The sequence below is a fragment of the Psammomys obesus genome, unplaced genomic scaffold, assembly GCF_907164565.1.
Source record: "Psammomys obesus unplaced genomic scaffold, mPsaObe1.curated_primary_1811, whole genome shotgun sequence".
In the NCBI taxonomy this organism is placed as follows: domain Eukaryota; kingdom Metazoa; phylum Chordata; class Mammalia; order Rodentia; family Muridae; genus Psammomys; species Psammomys obesus.
In genome coordinates this window covers 8,215,389-8,232,667 of record NW_026585609.1, presented here as the reverse complement: position 1 = coordinate 8,232,667, position 17,279 = coordinate 8,215,389, and the positions used below count along the sequence as shown (strand labels likewise).

At 44.0% G+C, this 17,279-nt stretch overlaps 1 protein-coding gene across 4 annotated transcripts in view; it reads right to left on the bottom strand.

The window, feature by feature from the left end:
• Positions 1 to 16,338, bottom strand: part of Styk1 (serine/threonine/tyrosine kinase 1) — a 36,063-nt gene extending 19,725 nt beyond the window's left edge. Inside the window, exon 1 of one of the 4 annotated variants that reach the window (XM_055610969.1) lies at positions 16,289 to 16,338. The gene's annotated coding sequence lies outside the window, so the exon portion shown is untranslated. Of the gene's footprint in view, positions 1 to 9,068; positions 9,148 to 16,034; positions 16,193 to 16,288 lie in introns of those variants that run through there. The other 3 variants (XM_055610962.1, XM_055610953.1, XM_055610979.1) reach the window with 3 other exon arrangements.
• Positions 16,339 to 17,279: the final 941 nt, after the last annotated feature.

Genomic DNA, 17,279 nt, shown 5'->3' with positions numbered 1-17,279 from the left:
CACAAAGAAAGTGACGACAATGTGCACACCTGGTTTCCTATGAGGCGTTTCACACATTCAGTGAAACTGATTCTTGTCAGATTTTCATGCTATTTTTTTTTTTAATGTCCACAATTCCATGACCCACCTTCTACTTTGAAACCTTAAAAGCTCAAAAGTAATGTATCTGAAATGTTTTCTCGCTGACCACTCTAATTCTGGGGTTACTCACTAACAGTTCCCCTCATCTACAATAGGATCTCCCCAGAGAGGGAGAGCCCACAACTGCTGTCCTCCCCAAACAGCCATCCCAGCTCCATCTGTGTCTTCTTTTCCCCCTAGGACTGATACCTGCAGTGACTGTTGAGGCTTTCTTCCAGATGCTTTGTCCACACTATTCTCCGCCACACTGAGCTTTCAAGGCTTGCTTCCCCTTCTTTGATTCATCCCACTGGCCTTTGCCTATTAAGCAGGTGATTCTGGGTCTTTAAAAAGCTCCTCACAGCTGGTTGGGATGATATACACTTTTGATCCCACAACTCAGAAGGCAGAGGTAGAGGCAGATGGATCTGTGTGTGTCTGAGTCCAGGCCAGCTTGAATTATATAGTGAGTTCCAGAACAGCCAGGACTGCAGTGTGAGACCTTCTATCAGAAAAACCAACATACATATATGCATATAAAATCATACACACACACACACACACACACACACACAATCTCCTCACAGTTTCCTCCATAAGCAAGGAGACCTTTTTGTTTCTGGCCACTCTTCTTGTCTGTACTATAACTCTTGTAAACGGAAAGGCTCAAGCAAAGGTCAAGGAAAGATACTGGAGGACCATGCATGTGTTCACAGAAGGCATATATCACTCTCCTCCTCCTTTCTTCCTTCTTCCCTTCCCAACTCCTCTCTCTTATCCTCTCAGGTCAGGGCAACAATCAGGAAGTCCACTGAGCTGCCTTTGCCTCAGTACAGTGTCATTCAGGGTGTAGCCCAGTAAAGATTTTGTACATAAACATAATCCCATGTAAACAGTGACAGATATCTGGGCCATGCTAACCGCAGAGGCCTTGCAGCAGGTCACTACCTCCTTCCGAAGAGTTGGGAGCTGAGGCGGTGTGTCTCTTCCTTGGTGTGTGCTCCTTGGCATCAGTAGCATCTGTGAGCTGTCTACAATCTGGGGGAGGTGGAGCCAGCACTGGCGTGGCTCCACAATAACAGAGGTTTACCGTTTGAGCTCTGGCTTGGTGGGTGACTCCTGAATCAGCCAGAGGCCCAAGACCAGCCCATCCTGGCAGGCCTTTTCTTCCTCCAGGAATTAGGAAACTTGCCTCTCTCCACTGTGGGCAGTGGAGAAACACAGAGCAGGAGGAAATGAATCAGTGACAGAAGGGTCAGACTCAGGTGAAAACAGGATATCCTCCTTGCCTCTTCCTTACAAACAGGTGATTCTTTTAGACTTAAAAGGAATAAATAATGTTACTTTGGTAACCACTGAATAGTAAGTCAGAGGTAAGAATGAACCTGAGAAATCAGCTGTTGCACAATGGGCACTAGGGTTACAATAGTAACAGTAAAAATAAAGATATTAAGGAGACTAAACCAGGAGCACACAGGAGCTGTAGGAAGAGAGAAGGACAAACTAAAGACAAAAAATAATGCAGACTTATTGGTCACATGTGACATTTTGATTCGAAATGTCCAGTAGACATCTGGGCTGAAAAATGAAATCTTCAGCAGGTGTTAGTCTTTGTTTTGTTTTTAATTATATGCATATATGTCTTTTGCCTACATGTATGTTTGTGCATCACTTGTGTGCCTGGTGCCAACTGAAGCCAGCAGAGGAAATTTTTTTTAATGTAAAGTAGAATTTTATTTTTATAAGTTAAAGTTTCTTTTTTTATTTTTCTTTATTAATTACACTTTACTCACTTTGTTTCCCCCCATGGTTCCCTCCCTCCTCCCGTCCCAATCCCTTTCTTCCTCCACCCTCTGCCTGCATGCCCCTCCCCAAGTCCACTGATAGGGGAGGACTTCTTTTCCTTCCTTCTGATCCTAGTCAATTAGGTCTCATGAGGAGTGGCTGCCTTATCCTCTTCTGTGGCCTGGTAATGCTGCTTGCCCCTCAGGGGGAGGTAATTAAAGAGCAGACCAGTCAGTTCATGTCAGAGACAGTCCCTGATCCTATTACAATGGAACCCACTTGGATACTGAATTGCCATGGGCTACATCTGTGCAGGGGTCTTAGGTTATCTCCATGCATAGTCCTTGGTTGGAATATCAGTCTCAGGAAAGACCCCTGTGCTCAGATTTTTTTGGTTCTGTTGCTCTCCTTATGGAGTTCCTGTCCTCTCCAGATTTGCTCAACCATGTTTGTAGCAGCCTTATTTGTAATAGCCAGAAGCTGGAAACAGCCCAGATACCCCTCAGTGGAGGAATGGATGCACAAATTGTGGTATATCTACACAATGGAATATTACTCAGCAATAAAAAACAAGGAAATCATGAAATTTGCAGGTAAATGGTGGGATCTGGAAAAGATCATCCTGAGTGAGCTGTCCCAGAAGCAGAAAGATGCACACGGTATATACTCACTCATATAGACATGTAATATAGGATAAACCTACTAAAATCTGTAGACTTAAAGAAACTAATCAAGAGGGAGGACTCTTGCTAAAATGCTCAATTCCTATCCAGAAAGGCAAAGAGGCTGGACATCAGAAGAAGGAGAAAAGAGGGAACAAGTCAGGAGCCTGACACAGAGGACCTCTGAAAGGCTCTGCCCTGCAGACTATCAATGCAGATGCTGAGACTTATGGCCAACCTTTGGGGAGAGTGCAGGGAATCTTAGGAAAGAAGTGGGAAACAGCATAGGAAATTTAATCCTCTGGAACTGGAGTTACAGATGACTGTGAGCCACCATGTGTGTGCTAAGCCTTGAACCTAGGTCCTCTGGAAGCACAGCCAGTGCTCTTAATTGCTAAACCATCTCTCCAGCCTAGGAGCTGTTACATGATACTAAAGGTTTTGGAAGTGGTAGGGAAGGATAGAGGGAAAAATGAAAGGAAGAAAAGAGGGATTCGGGGATGGTGCAATTGTTGCCATGTTTAGAAAACATAAAGAAATCGAATTACACTCAAAGAGGAAATGGACAAAGACATTGAGGAAGAGTAAGGGGTGAGGAGTAGGAGAATGAGGAACTGGTGTTATAGAAGCTAAAGGAGGAAGGGAGTCAGCATCAGCATAGACCATAACTGGATAACACAGGAGGGCCACAAGCATACAGCTAGTGGACACAGACCAAGGCGGGGGAGGGGGGCATAGAATAGTGCAGGCAAGACCAGAGAAAGTTCCAGAGGAAGTCTTTCCAGGAATGAACAGGTGTGAGGATGTGAGAAAACTGCGTCCAGGCATCTCTCCAAGGTACCTGAAAGATTTATGACTGAGAGGATTGGGATGAGTCAGTAAGGGCTTTCAAGGTTGACTTGTTTAGACCCCCAAGACTCCAGCAGGTCAGTGGTCGTCACACCTGCCTGCGCCACTGCACTCACGGGAGCTTTGTGAAAATATTTCCCTGCTGCTCATCCCCCATCGATCTCAGAGATGAGGATGGTAAACAGTCCTAGATTATGACCCCACACAGTGGCCTTTTATTGGTGGAAAAGCTTCCCATGAAATGCTGAAAAAGAGCAGCAGTTGAGAACTACTAAAGTTCAGGCAACGGATTACTTATTTGATCAAAATTAATTTACATAATTTCTTCATTGATAAGTAAACATCTTTCTGAGAAGCATAAATTCATGTAATGGGCAATATGAGATTGGTGATTACTACTTCATAAAATGAAAAAACACAATAAAGAAGCCAATCAATAAACACAGAAACAGAATAATTTTATGATAAGAAAACTATATGCTGATAAATAAATAGCTAAGAATGGAGGGAGGCAAGTTAATTAAGCCCAAATGTTTAACAAATACAGAGAAAGAGTGGTTTTAATATGAATTAGTCATTTTATTTTATCTTAGAGACAGGATCTCACTATGAAGCCCTGGCTGGCCTGGGACTCATTATGTAGACCACACTGGCCACGGACTCACAGAGATGCCTCTGCCTTCTAAGTGCCTGGACCATCATGCCCAGCTTAATCAGTGATTTTTGAAAATACATTTAAGCACATGCCTATAACCTCAGAAAGTGGGAGGCAGAAGCAGGGGGAGCTCTGTGTGTTCAAGGCTAGCTCTGATCTACATAGTGCAAGCCTGTGTCAATTTTTTTTAAAATAGGATCATAATTGTTTTGCCTGTCTATTTAATGAAGCTTCAAAATTGCTCTCCTGACCTACATCAGGGTGGAACCCTGAGTTTAACGAGTTCTTCCTGGTACTTGTTAAGGGTGCTCTCTGGCCCAGGCTGGGAGACAGCCAATTCTGCAGATTAAAGTTAATGTATTACCTCTTTCCAATAGCTGACAGAACTGGAGGACAAGAATCACATTCCTGGGGTAGACTTATCTCAACCCAATAAAGGTTGCATTCCCTAATCTGTACAGCTGAACTTCATGCTCAGAAGAATCCTCCAGAGAGTCACTGAGAGTGGGAGGATTGTCAGTAATGGTGGCTGCAGGCGGCTGTTCTAGCAAGAACGGTTTGTGATAACAATGACAGAATTTTCTTAATTTGTGTATGGATGTGTGTGTTGCTGGAAATAGAAACCAGAGCCTCACTCACACTAGGAACGCATTCTACCTCTGAGCCATAGGCACAGCCCAGCAGGAGAAATTGTCATTAAAGCACTGTCAGGGAGTCTGGGGAGATGGCTCAGTTGGTAGAGGGGCATGCCTGAGGCCTAGCATTTCCCCCACACCCTGGGCACAGTGGCACTGCTTGTAACCCCAGCACTCAGAGGCAGAGGCAGGAGGATCAGAAGTTCAGGGTCAACCTCAGATATCTAGTTTGAGGCCAGACCAGATTACATAAGATCGTGCATTAAAATAAAGAAGTAAGCCAGGCGGTGGTGGTGGTGGTTGTGCATGCCTTTGATCCCAAAACTTGGAAGCCAGGGCGGGAGGATCTCCGCAAGTTCAAGGCCACCTCAGTCTACAGAGTTAAGTTCCAGGACAGCCAGAGATGTTAAACAAGAAACCATGTCTCAAAAAAATAATAATAATATAAAATCTAGATAGATAGATAGATAAACAAATAAATAAGGGCTGGCAAAATAGCCCAGCAGATGCTCGTACTTGCCACCAAGCTGAAAAATTGCAATCCCAGAGCCCACACGGAGGAAAGAAAGAACAGATGCCTTCAAATTGTTCTCTGACCTTCACGTTCATGTTTCACATGATCAGTGCCCTGTTAATAAACGAATGTAAACGATTTTAAAAGAAATATAGAGAGAGATACATGAGAGATGGGGAGAGAGATCCTGCAGTGTGCATAAGTGATTGTCCCTTACCAATAACTTACCGAGTCAAGAAATTAGTTTCTATAGTTACTTCTCAGACAAATGACTCCGCATTTCTGAATATCACAGAACCTGAAGTTCTGTAGTGGCTGCTACTGCTTCGTTGCCACACTCTCAGGAAAATAAGCTGCCCCTCAACGCACCAATCTAAACACGAATCCAGCCCCTTCTCCCCTTAGCGCAGCGGAAGACTTCCTAGATGTTAAGAAAGAACAGCTGGGAAATACCTAATGAGCCGAAGTGTAAAGCGATGTGTGCACAGGTGTGGACGTGGGTGCTGGGGGGAGGTGTTTCATCGAGTTTGTTACCTAAACAACTACACTGTAGTCCAGCAGCTGGCCCGATAAGTTGCCTGCCCTGCTGAACTTGTGTACATTATTATCTCTGCCCCTTTCACTCACCGTCTTTTATAGCTGCTCATTAAAGGCACATTTATCTTGCTCATCCATCATGCATGCATTGGCTTCAGTTCACTTTCAATTGTTGTGTCAAGTCTCAGAAGTGTAGTAAATAAACCTGTTTCTGAAATCTAGTGCTCATTGGCTGTGTACTAGGTTTTCTCTGTTGTAACCTGCTTAAATTCTATAGCCCCTCTGTTGAGATCTACTTTAGTTCTTAGCATAACTATGGCTCCTCTGTTAACACCTACAGTAGCCTTTAGCATATCAGAAGCCATTTTGCCTTCAAGTATGTCTCTATGGTTTCACTTCTCAAACTTTGCATACTTTGTTACCTGGACACTCTATGAAGTCCCCCAACTGCAGAACCAATCAAAATAAAGGTCAATTAGAAATGCTTTGTCTAGCTAGTCAAAATGATGTAATGTTGCTTCCTACACCTGGATACTTGGTTGTGTTTTTTTTACCTGATTATTACCTAATTGTGGTTGGTTCCTACACCTGGTTACACTTTTGTTACCTAGCTGTTACCTGGTTACATTTTTTGGTATAAAAAAAAAAAAAAAAAAAAAAAAAAAACGGCCTTAGGAGCAGACCAATGTCATAGTCTGGCTCCCGAGTCCAGATTCTGGCCCTGGCCGGATAGTTTCTGTTTAGTGTTCAATAAACCTCTGTTGAGTTGAGTCTGGTGTCTGAGTGGTTGGTGAGCAGCTACTCCTGAACCCGTAACATCTCATTTTTCTTACTAAGTTTGCGATGTTATCTAAGCGTCACTGTAAGAATTAAGAGATCGCAAGATCCAGCTATACCACTCCTAGGCATATATCCAAAACAGGCTCAAGTACACAATAAGGACATCTGCTCAACCATGTTTGTAGCAGCTTTATTTGTAACAGAAGAGCAATCCTCAGAAGTGTTTAGCGAATATTTGCACTAAGCAACAAAACTCACGAAGTGCTGTTTACCATCCCTTCACACACGTGTTTGGACCTTCACAAGACCCAGGTACCACTCAGAAGAGTATCTCACACATGTAATCCCAGCATTTGAGAGCCTGAGACAGGATGATTGTAGAGGTTTTGAGGTCTGTCTTTGCTCCGTAGCTACCCTAGACTACAGAGTGAGACTCTGACTCAAAAACAAAAGGAAAAACAAGCAAAAAACAGTCGACCAGAAAACCAGCTACTTCCATATTATACCGCAGAACCTCCCCCATTAAGAGAGCAGAGTTCACATAAGCCATCTCTGCCCCGCCCGGGTGCTCCTTAACTCACATTCAGCATGAGCTTACTTGATTCTGCTGCCTATGTTTATGGTGCTGAACATGGGGAACACACAAGTCAGGTGCCGCTCTAAAAACACTGTATATAGTGAATCCTACAATTCTCATGGAGGGAGAAACTGTGACCTGAACTCTGAAAATGTGTTCTACGCTGTTTCTTTTCATCTAGGATGTACTAAGAAGCCTGCAAAAGTTAAATACACACAGCACTCACAACAATAAATGATCCAGTCAATAAATACTCAATGCACTCAAGGGACAGTTCTTAAAGAAAGAAATACAAATGGCCAGTAACAGCTGTCAAGGAAACGCATGTGAACACTTTTGAGTTTCCATCTCACCTCAGTCAGAATCAAGAAAACAAATGACAATAAATGTTAATGAGGATATGGAACAAGAAAGACTTTTGCAACCCCTGTGGAGATCAATGTGGCAATTTCAAGAAAGAAAGAGAGAGAGAGAGAGAAAGAAAAAGAAAGAGAGAGAGAGAGAGAAAGAGAGAAACAAAGAAACAAGAAAGAAAGGAAATAACGACAATGTAGAAATGCCACAATGCCATATAAACCAGCTATACTACTCGCGGGTGCGTACTCTAAGAACTCATAAAGATGATGCTCACTCATACACGTTTATAGCTATACTATTTACTGTAGACAGAGAATAAACCAGCCTAGATACCCATCAATACATGAATGGATAAAGAAAATGTGATACGTATATACAGTCAATTTTATTAAAAAATGAAATTGTCATAAAATATGGAACTGGACATCACATGTTAAAAGAAGTCAGCCATTCAAACAAGTACTACGTAGTTTCTCTTATATGCTTAACCTAAGCTAAAAATTGAGAGAGGGGGTTCACGGAGCTAGAGGAGAATCCTGAAAAGACGGGAAGAAATGGAAATGTGATAATGGAGTACCTATGAGAGGAAAACAGAGGGATGATTGTCTCAGATGGAGGGAAAGAACTAAAAGGGTTGGTAGCATGGATTAAGGGAGAGCAGTGACGAAGGGTTGTTCTGCCTACTTTATCAACTGACACAGTCTAGAGTCATTTGAGAAGAACGAACCTCAACTGAAAAAGTGTCCTTAACAGACTGGCCTGTGCGCAAGCCTGGGGTCCATCTTCTTGATTGAGATTGATGTGGGAGTACCCAGCTCTGTGTGGACTGTGCCATCCCTGGGCTGATGGTGCTGGGCACTATAAAAAGGTGGGTCAGGTAAGCCAGGAGGAGGAAGTCAGTAAGCTGTGCTCCTCCATGGCTTCTGCTTCAGTTCCTGCCTCCCGGTTCCTGCCCTGAGTTCTTGCTCTCACTTCCTCCAGTGGTGGACTACGAAGCATAAGTGTAACCTGAAATAAACCCTTTCTTCCCCAAGCTGCTTTTGGCCATAATGTTTATTACAGGAGTAGAACCTTTAACTAAGGGCCAGTGAGATGGCTCAGCCCGTAACAGTACTTGCCACCATGCCTAAAGAAATGAGTTCAATCCCCAGGACCTGCATTTGGGAAGGAGAGAACTGACACCAACAAGTTGTCCTCTGACCTCCATCCTGCATGTGCACGTGGTAGCACTCGTGCCCTCACACGTACACACATTTCACAAAATAAATACATGAAAGTTGTAATTTTAAAAAGAAACCCTAATTAAGAAGGGAATAGATGTGTGTGAAAATGCCGTAACGAAAACCATTGCTTTGTATGTAAACCCAAAACTTAATGAATTAATTCACACATGATCTGCCGAGATCCCGGAAGTTCTGCCTCTTGGAGAATCCACGCATAAACCAACTGACCATCAGGGTCTTCTAGAGACTGGCCAGAATGCTACTTCTGTCAAGCACTGTGGAGTGAGACGGTGCCCATGATCACTCTGCCACTGCTGGCCAGAAAAAAACGAAAGCACCATCTATGATTCTGTTGGTCTGTAAACCGAGCTCACCTTTGCTGAGAGCCCTGGGATGGTCTTGCTTCCTTGCGAGGCCAAAGGGGCACCGGCACAATCCGTGCTCCGAACTTCCAGCTCCACCTCGACTTCTATTAAACCGTCCTCCAGCAGAAACACTGCTTCCTTGGCGCCAAAATACATTTCACAAGACTTCTATTACATTGGCCCTCCATTCTGTTGCGTTTTTGGGTCAGGTTTTGTCCCTGCTAAAAATCAAGCCTCAGGCCTTCTCCATGCCAGGCAAGTTCTCCAGCACCGAGCTACATCTCATCACACTATCTGGATACCTATAGCCTACAGCCGATCACCAGTTATGGCCCCTGCAGATACCACCTGGTGTTCATTGCCCTCCCGTTGTAGCTAATCTAATCTATACCCCTGCTTCCACTTTCAAGTTAGGCTGCCTCCATTCCCTACTCACTACTAAGGCAGAGGATTGAAAACTACCTGTTTTCATTTTGGTCCAAGAAAGGGGAACAGTAAGTGTGATGGTGAAGGGTGGAGTGGGCACAGATCATTGCAAATAGTGTTTGGGTTATCTACTTTTCTCTCACACACTATTAAATTGCTGGAATACTCTTCCAGTTTTCCTTCATTCTCATAGTAGAAAATCAGGTTACAACACTCCACCGTTGCTGTACTCACAGTAGAATACATGCAGAAATGACGGTGTCAGTTTTAAGGTTTAAAATGCCTTGTTTGGGGCTGGAGAGATGGCTCGTCCGTTAAGAGCACTGGTTGCTTTTCTAAAAGATCCGGGTTCAATTCTCAGCACCTGCATGGCACTTCACATTATTCCGGTTCCAGAATTCAAGATTCTCACACAGACAGGCAAGCAAAACACCAATGCATGTGAAAGATAGATAGATAGATAGATAGATAGATAGATAGATAGATAGATAGATAGATAGACAGACAGACAAATGAAACAAGCAAGCCATGTGTGGTGGCACACAGCTGTAATTCCATCACTAGGGGAGGCAGAGGCAGGAGGATCTCTGTGAGTTTGAGGCCAGCCTGGTCTACAAACCAAGTCCAGGACAGCCAACTGTCCTGTCTTTGTTTAGTAGTTAGTTTTGAGACAGGGTCTCACTACAACTCTAGCATTTCCTGTCCTGGAGCTTGCTACGTATGCTGGTCTTGAACTCAGAGAGATCCACCTGTCTCTGCCTCCCAAGTGATGGGATTAAAGGCACGCATGGGCCTGGCTTATTCATTTATTAATCCCCTCATGAACAAACACTCTGTGAAATGCAGCGTGTGGATCACAGAGGCCACAGAGTTCTAACTGTGAAACAGCAAGAGGCCTGTGCAGGAATTATCTGAGAGGAGGAAGAGGACAGTGGGAGAAAGAATAAGGCAGAGTGATGGGAAAGCATTACCATGTGACCTATTCTGTATCATTCACTAATGAGCACCAGCCACAACTCATGAGAAAAAGGAGTCTTTTGAAAACAATCCTAACCACTAACAACTGCTCAGCAGTTAACTGGCACTGATGTTTAGGCAGGCATTGGGTGTTTCAAATCCCCACCTAATGCTCTTCCCACTACAAGTTTTCGCCACTCAGAAGCTTCACGATGTTGAGTCTTTCTTTTGCATTTTGCTGAGTTTTACGTGGATGAGAACAAGACAGGAGATCCTGAGGCTTAGAATTCACCATGTCCATATGCTGTCACAGTGTCTCCTGCCACCAAGACTCGGGACGAGCAGGCTTCTGAACTGAGCCCCTGCACAGACGTGGGATTTGCCACTCATCAGTAGTGTTCTCATTGCTAAGACTACAGGAATAGTCAAGCACTCTCCTCTTCTCTTCTACCAGAACTTGTGCTGGCTCATACCAAGATGTCAGCCCCTAGAAACCTTGGAGATCAGACATTGAGGCCTGAAGGGAAAAATCAAAGGCAAGAGGCCAGAGAGGCCCACCCACATTCCAACCACACAAACTGGATTTGTGGAATGTGACTACAAATCAGATGGAAGACAGAATGTCTCTCTTACTTAGTGTTTCCATTGCTGTGAAAAGACACCATGACCACAGCAACTATAATAAACAAAAACATTTAATTGCAGTTGGCTTATAATTTCAGATGTTTAGTCCATTATCATCATGGTGGAAAGCATGGCACTGTCCAGGCACACATGACACAGGAGAAGAAGCTGAAAATTCTATATCTCAATCCACAGGCATCAGGAGACTACGTCACTGGGACTGTCTTAAACATATATGAGACCTTAAGGCCTGCCTCCACAGTGACACACTTCCTCCAACAGGCCACACCTCCCATCAGTGCCAATCCTTATAGGCCTGGGGGGAGGAGGGCAATTACCTTCAAACTACCACAATACAATGTCCAAGTCAGATTTTCAGTTCCCCTCCTTGAATCACAAAGTACACCACTTCTGCTTTTCATACCGATAAATCTTGCTGCTGTGCCCACTAGCTGACCAGAGGCAGCATTAAACTCAGGGCCAGTATTAACAAAGACTCATTGTGCATATAGGTGAGGGTCAGCAGGAGCCAAGACAGCCAACCTGAACTCCAGGAGGCTGATCCTAGGCCCATTTGTGTGTGTCTGTGTGTGTGTGTTGCTTGAACTTACGTGGATGTAAGTTACATCCTATGTACACACTGTGTTCAGCCCAGCTGGTGTCTTCCTTCCTCTATCACTCACACTAAGGAGACACACCTCCTTGAGGTGTCCTTGAGGTTGTTTCCAGAAAAGTTTGACTGAGGGGAGAAGTCACACCCTAAATGTGGTGGCATAGCCTTATGGAATCTGTCCCAGACTGAATAAAGAGAAAAAAGCCAAGCCAAGTATCATGGCACAGCCTGTAATCCCAGCGTCAAGGAATTCAAGGACTGCCTGAGCTACATCGTGGGTTCAAAGCCAGCCTGAGCTACGTGAGACAGATGGGAGTAGCTGCATTCCTTCTTTTGGTTTCTAATGTAGGAGTTTCAGTGAAAATCCTTCCTCTTCTGCTATCAGGACCACAAGCTGCTCCCACTGCTATGTTGCACCCCACCTTGGTAGATCACCCTCAAATCATGAACCTAACAAATCCTTCTTCTCCTAATTTGCTTGTGGTTGAGTTTCTAGTCATAGCATGCTAAGTTGGAGTACTGGAGAGAACTGCCATAGGAGGCCATCTGCCTTGAGTTGGTAAGCATATAGGAACATCCAGGAAAGAGGATTCAGGTGAAGCAACAAACATAAGGCCATGATTTCCTCCTATTCCTTTCATTATCCAAAGTAACTGTCCCCAACCACTCACTAACCCAATCTCTCATTATTATTCTAGGTAGATAACTCATAGAAATGCTTAGAAGTTCAAGAATAAAAAGGTTCCAGTCTTTAAACATGGAAGTCTCCCTAGCCATTTCCCCATCTATATTCACCTTTCATGTCTATGAAGAGAAAGGATAACAAAACAATCAAAGACAGAGAGCTAAGTGCTTTGTTCCCTGGTCACAGATAGAGGGATGGCGCTTAAAAGAAATCTCAGAGTCAGGCATGGTGGCTCACGGTTACATTATAGCACTTGGGAGGTAGAGAAAGGAGGACCAGAATTTCAAGGTCATCTTTGGCTATGCTGTAAGTTTAAAAACAGCCAGAAATATGTGCCACCTTCTCTCAAACAAACAAAAGACAAAACAAACAACAACAACAACAAAAACAAGCCAATAACAACAGTAAGAACAAATCCCAACAACAACAATAATAATAAACAAAAGAAAATAAAATTTGGGACCTGGGCTCAAGACAGGACTTTTAACACTCTCAGCACCTGGCAGCTTTCCCTTAGGGGAATTCATTTCTTCTCTCATTTTCACCATTTGGAAACTGTCCGGAGCATGATCTAACTAACCGGGAGCATTCAGCATCCACATCACTTAATACCTCCCCTAATGCTGAGTTTCCTATTATCACCTGTTCACTCCCACCAGACAACCATTTCTTTCCTTCAGACCCTCCAGGTCCTGCACTGACACAGACAGATGTAGACACAGAGAGCAGGTAGCAACCCAAACTGACTAAAACCGCACTGCTGAGGAGAGCACTGAAGTGACAAGACTAGAGGAACAGATGAAGCTTCCATGAGCACAAGGATGAAGGTGCCGTGGTAATCCTTTTCATTTGCTATGCCCCCACAACAGAGACATGCTGAACATGTAAATCTGTCTATAAAAGTATCTCTGGGTCTGCAAGTACAATTCTTATTAGAAATTCACTACAGAAATTGATTGAGCATATGGAGTCAAACTGCAAGACAACCATGACAGGAATGCGTTTTTCCTTTATTTTGTTTTATTTATAATCTGTGTGTGTGTGTGTGTGTGTGTGTTCATGTGCATGTGCCTGTGTCTGTGTTGTGTACATGCACATGCCACAGCTCATTGTGTGGAGGTCAGAGGACAACATCTGAGACTTGGTTCTCTCCTTCCACCTTTACGTGGGCTTGGGAGTTCACCTCAGGTTGTCAGGCTGTGTGACAGGTGTCTTACCTGCTGAGCCATTTCACTATCCCAGTGAGCTTCTTTTAGCAGTGTTGTAGAGAAAGTATCACGGTACCCAGTTGCTGCCCAGTGAACACCCTTTCTTTTTTTTTAATTCTATCTTTGGGCAAGCTGATGTTTTTCTCCATAAAAGGGACTTAAACTTCCTTGCTATACAAAGCAAGCAAAACACTGATCTCTTAGTAAAGAGTTGATACTAACGGTTACTCTGGAAGTTGAAGCAGGAAAATAAAACGTGCAAGACCTGACTGGGTTACAGAGTCAGTTCAAGGCCAAGTTAGACAACTAAAAACCTTTTGAAAACTGGAAACCAAAAGAGGGCTAAGATGGGCTGGAGAGATGATTCAGTGGTTAAGAGAGCATCACTGCTTTTGGAGAGAACTCAAGTTCAAGTCCTAGCATCGGGCTCCAGTAGCCCACAGCTGCCTGTAACTCCATCTCTGGAGGATCCAATGCCTCTTGGCTGCTCCTGTACACATACCCCCATTACGGTGTATGTGTCTGTGTGTGTGTATTATGTTCGTGTCTGGGTACATTAGTTACATACACAGACACAAACATAATATGAAAATTAATAAGACAAAATCTATTAAAAAATCTGAGACTATAGTGACTGGGCTCTAGAAGGAGGAAGATGGAGGAGACAATAATAAATTCAGTAAAGAATCAGAAAAAGATTCAATACAGGAACGAGAAAAGTGCTTCCCTCTTCCCACAATGACCATGCCCTAAATCTTTGGGATATATTAATATGTTGTTTCTATTAGTATTAAAATAGAAAATGGGAATTAACACTGCAGATGGAATTAATCAACTAACTTTGAAAGAGGGAAGTTACCCAAAAAAATAGAGTGAGTTTGGTGTGTCACGAAGATCCTTGAATAGTCAAGAAGAGAACAAAACATCAGTGTGGAAGGACTGAAGAAATAGAACCCAGGCAGTGTAGGCTTTGAAGGTGGAAAAAGAGGCATGAACTCAAAAATGTGCTAGAAACTCTACAATAAACTGATTTTCCTTTAAAGTCTCCAGGAAAAGAGAAAAAAAAAAAAAAAAACAAACAAACACCCTGTGGTCATTGGTTACAGCAGCCACAGCACAGGTGAGATCTCATGCTAAAGCAAAACAGCTGTAGGATCATGGACCGTACAACTTCAGAGCACATTTTTGTTGAGACCATAGTCAGAGGTGGGGAAGGTGGGAAGAGTATTCAGCAGGGCAGGGCTGAGCAGTTCCTAAGATGTCCTGACTGTCTGTGAGCATACTCATAATGAACTGTGCTTGAACACATATAGAGACTATGGCTTGAGTTGTGAGCCCCTCATTCATATGTTGACACTGTAGCACCTCTTACACCTAAATTATTTAGGCACAGGATCTTTTCAAAGATAAGCAGGATTAGCCTTAGTGTAATATGACTGATGTGCTTATAATATGAAAACACACAGGCGGACAAACATGGGCAGGAAGGGCATCATAAAATGAAGACAGACATCTACCAACCCCAGAACAAAGTCCATAATAAATCCCTTCCACTGCGCTCAGAGGAAACAGTCCTACAGACATAACTTGTAACCTACACTTGAAACTTCTACAGCTTGAAACTAGAGTTTCGGTTGCCCAAACCCTGATCCCACTCTTCTGTGCCAACAATGAAGGGACTGGAGAAAGAGATTATAATTTGAAGTGGCACAGATACTTCATGAAAGGATCAGTCTCTAGGTGGCTGTGAGTGGAGATGTTGACGGAGGCAAGACCATAATAAATCAGGCAGTTATCAAAGTCCAGGGTCTATCCAGGTCCACTGCAGTGTGCCAGCAGCACCCTGCTCTTTTCCTACAACCACTGGTAAGTGGTTGGGAGAAAGGCATGGTCTCATAAACAGATGAAACTCACATGGGAAAAAGATACTTTACAGAAGGAAGTGACACAAATGAGAGAGAGGGGGGAAAAAAGACGGTAATGAGATTAAGGGACTGATTTTCAAAAAATAAGTAAGAAGAAAAAGATAACAGATAACACTATTGGCCCAGCAAAGGACCGTATATAATTTTGAAACATGAATACTATCTCGTTTAAAGTACCCACAGCCTTGTGCAGTAACTGTAACGGCAATGCCTAATCTGAGGCTGAACGTGCTGAACTCAAGGTACTCATCTGAGGGGCTATGGCCCCAGGATAAATAATTTCTGTGCCCTCATTCTATACCCGATAAGTCCTGGCTGTCTTCAAGAATTTCATCTCTCTTTGCCCAAACTGAAGTTTCCGCATCATAAAAAGCCAGAAGCCACAAGCCACTTGCTCCATAGACATCCTGATCAAGGCACCTTGTAACTAGCTTGGTTCTCACACAGCCAGCCTGGCCATTCCACCACCAGCTCCCTCCCTCCCCTCCCTTCTCCCCAAACTTCAAACCCACCCCAGATGAGATGCAAACCCTGTACCTCTTCTTCCCTCTGACCCTAGAAGCCAGGTAACTACCTTGTCCCTCCTCCGGTCACTCGGATTTCAGATGGAGCTGGCCAGTCAGGGACTGAAAGGGACAGGCGAGGCACAGCAAGGTGTGCTAACCTCAAGGAAAGCCTTTGCAGGCTCAACTTCCTCCCCGCAGTGGGGCGTGGCTGTCCTCAAGAGGATGAAGTCTGGGCGGGCCCCCCACAAAGGGAAGTCTGCGGGCTCTGAGGTTTCCGGAACTCACCACACAGCCGCCAGCAGGAAACCTCGCCGAAATTGTACAGCTTGGACTTGTTGCCGAGCGACACGCTCATTTTCGGTTGCAGGGTGAACAGTGCAAAAGAGAAGTCAGTCCAGGGAAACACGGAGTCCTGATGAAGGCCAACAGCGCCACCCACTGGCAGATCCTGTATCAGCCGTTTCCCCGGGAAATTGAAATTGTGGAGAAGACCCAGACACAGTACCGTACCCAGAGACTTTGCCAGGTGTTACAAGACAATACGGACCACCGCCACGGCAAGACGAAACCTAAGAGTAATAAATGCAAAACGAAGTCCTAGAAATAGGTCATCATATACTCAGTGTGAAGTTTTAGAAATTCGTTATGTTCTAGACCTTCCTTCGTCCTGGGGAAGTGTGGGGAAGTGGAGACACTCCTTTGTCTAAGCCCTCTTGATGTGCAATTGAACCTTAGTGTGTGTTGGGGGGGGATTAAAATTCCTCTGGTAGAGTTATTTCATCAACGCGTTTTTAAAACCTCAAAACAAACAAACAAACAAACAAACAAAAAAGGTCAGTCCTGGGGCACACTGCTTTGACACTATTTCAAAGACATTTGACATAAAGTGAGGCAAACGATTCATCTTCTTACTTTATGTCAAAGCGCAGAGACCCCGAGAGAGGCAGCCATGCCCCACGCTTTACCTGAAAGCTTCCCTGCGAAGAAGAGGTGGCCAGAGAAGCTCTGAGGGAGCTGTAGTCAGACCTGAACCGCTGCAGTGGGGCCTGCCACCTTCAGCAGGACCCCTCAGGTACTGAGGAGCAGTGGGCGCAGAGAAATTTAAGCCAGGCAAGGGAATACTCGGGACCCAGGTAGGAGAAGAGTTTAGGCTGGTGCTTTATGAAGTCCCTTACCACACTGAGGATGACTGGGGACGTTGAAGGAAAGTTTTGTAAGGAAAAAAAAAAAAAAAATATATATATATATATATATATATATATATATATATAGCAGG